The sequence below is a fragment of the Schistocerca cancellata genome, chromosome 3, assembly GCF_023864275.1.
Source record: "Schistocerca cancellata isolate TAMUIC-IGC-003103 chromosome 3, iqSchCanc2.1, whole genome shotgun sequence".
NCBI classification, from domain to species: Eukaryota; Metazoa; Arthropoda; class Insecta; order Orthoptera; family Acrididae; genus Schistocerca; species Schistocerca cancellata.
In genome coordinates, this window is record NC_064628.1 from 8,062,339 (window position 1) to 8,065,059 (window position 2,721).

A 2,721-nucleotide genomic window follows, 5' to 3' on the forward strand; every position below is an offset into this window, starting at 1 on the left:
GAACCGCACGGCCACTCCGGCTGGCCCCGAGTTTAAGGTTCGCCTCTAATGACCACCTCGTCGACGCGACATTAAATCGTAAACTTCGTTTCTAGATGCGGCGTCAGCCACTCCTAACATCTCTGAAAGGTCCCTTCCATGGTCTTCATAAAGAATGCTTTCTACTCCTCAGTGGGCTGTTCATACCTACCTGCAAGTTATAAATTTACTCCACGATTCTTACTCGTTTGATGGTCATTAATTGACGTTGTCTTTTGCACATTAGGGGACAATTCACACCACAGGTCTCCCAGGCATTAACCATTTGGAGTCAACGTTATAAACGCATGTAAACAATTCATGAAAAACGTTATACAAATGCCAACGGCCTCGCCGCAGTGGTAACGCCGGTTCCCGTCAGATCACCGAAGTTAAGCGGTGTCGGGCTGGGCTAGCACTTGGATGGGTGACCATCCGGTCTCCCGGGCGCTGTTGGCAAGCGGGGTGCATTCAGCCCTTCTGAGGCAAACTGAGGAGCTACTCGACTGAGGAGTAGCGGATCCGGTCTCGGAAACTGACATACGGCCGGGAGAGCGGTGTGCTGACCACGTGCCGCTCCGTATCCGCAACCAGTGACGCCTGTGGGCTGAGGATGACACGGCGGCCGGTCGGTACCTTTGGGCCTTCGTGGCCTGTGCGGGAGGAGTAATACAAATGATTATCAAAACTGGACATACTTGTGGGCAGGAAGTTATCCGCCATCGTTGTTTGTAGAAAGTAGACTTATTTTCCGTCTGCCGAATGCTGCCTTTACTGTTTCAAACTGACCCCTCTCTGGAAGCATCGACCATCTCCAGATCTGTCAGACAATATAAAAATTAACGATAATCCGGTTCTAATCCAGTGTTTCAATATCACGGATCTGAAAGAAATTACGCAGCATTGTAGTCAGGACAGCCACTGCCTGGATATATCGCTCTGAAAAGATATGACCGCTTTAGCTATAAGTCTTATTTATAGGCCCGACTGGTTTTCGGGCATTCTGGCTTCATCATCAGCTGCAATAAAATGAATTTATGTTTCGATAGAGAAAAGAGAACGGGGAGACCCGGCGTTCGTCGTCAGCAGTTTTTCTCTTAGTAGCGGACGTCAAACATAAAATGACATAGAAGGCTCCCGTGGTACCATGGTGAGCTAGTGAGATAGCGGAGTCCCCACATACCGACATATGTGATCAAGGCGCAGTCCGTACAAGACCATCTACGCTACCTAAGGGACGTTACGTCTGGACACGCCACCTGTTATTGAACAATCCAGTGCGGGCCCTAGCTGTGGGCACATGAGGGACCATTGCCTGCTCAGATTTCACATTATCCCGTAGATGGTCGTGAATGGATTGTGCCTTGATCACTATTTCGGTATATGGGGGCCCTGCTAGCTCACCAGATACTGTTACTGCTGGTATCACTAGAGCGTTCTACGTTAATTTATGTTGGACGTCCGCTGCTTATTGAAAAGTTACTGACGATGAACGCTGTCTCATCTCGTTCTCTTTTCTCTATCGGAATGTGAACTTATTCTACTGCACTTGATGACGCAGCTAAGACACTACGAAACCGGTCGTGGCTATAAATAAGAGACTTACTCCTAATGCGGTCATATCTTTTCAAAATGATAAATGAATTTTCTGTCGAATTACAGTACAAATGTATAAGGTGAAAGCGCTATAAATTGAGGTTTACGCCCACTGGCTAAGAAGAACCTGGGAGAGTTGTTGAACGAACAAACTGATTTTGCGAATAGTAATTATTACGAAATTTTTAAAGACGTGTTTTAGCCACTATTAGTGCACCGTGTTGTGAGAGGACGGGGTGGTTTCCCACGTGACGTAGAGTTTGACGCCACGGAGGAAACCTCGTAATGGCGCTCCTTTTGTCTGCTGCTTGCCACGGTTCACTGTGCAGTTTTTTTGTGCAAAGCTTTAGAGTTCACATGGTCAGAAGTCATGTTTTTCCAATTTTTCTTTACTAAAACATTTTTGTCAATCTATGAAATTCTCTGTAATGTGTTATGTTTTACGTATAAATTACTTCAAGATTGTGCTTTTAAATCCTTCAGTACGTGTAGAGGCCATTAATTTACAGTACAGGCTTTTTACACCAATCAGATCTGATTTAAAATTCTGATTTAAAATGAAGCAGCCGATTGTAGTTTTGGCTTTGGTATATGAAACTGATTGTTCCCTTGTAATCAGTTACTTTGCAAGGACTGGAAACAGTATGTTAGTATTATGTTCTTATTGTCGTACAGAGAAAAGTCCTTTACCTCTGTAGTATTGAAACCCAGTTGCCACTCATTTTTGTATTGGTTAACATATGTGAAGATTGGGACGACTACCCGAAACCGGTCAGTTTAAAGTGATAAAGATATGGATCGACAGACGGAAAGTAAGTCTGTTTTTAATACGAACACATTGTCGATCACTAAAACATGTCTTTCAGTGCTCCTTACTTGTCTACTGCAACAACTTAGAAGCTTTTATTTCGTACAGAGTGGTGCAAATGCATACCTCACCACGCGACATTAATTGATAGACGATAAATGGTAACCGCTTCCGAGAGAAAAGCATCCATTGTGACGATTTGCCATTACGTCATTACGAAAACAAATGAACAAACGTAAGCTTTTCTTCGGTTTTTACTGAACATTAACACTTCTCGCTTTTTCTCGTGTAATGTGGCT

At 44.2% G+C, this 2,721-nt stretch overlaps 1 pseudogene; it reads left to right on the forward strand.

The window, feature by feature from the left end:
• Positions 1–359: 359 nt before the first annotated feature.
• On the forward strand, positions 360–477 carry LOC126177582 (5S ribosomal RNA; annotated as a pseudogene).
• The last annotated feature ends 2,244 nt before the right edge of the window (positions 478–2,721 follow it).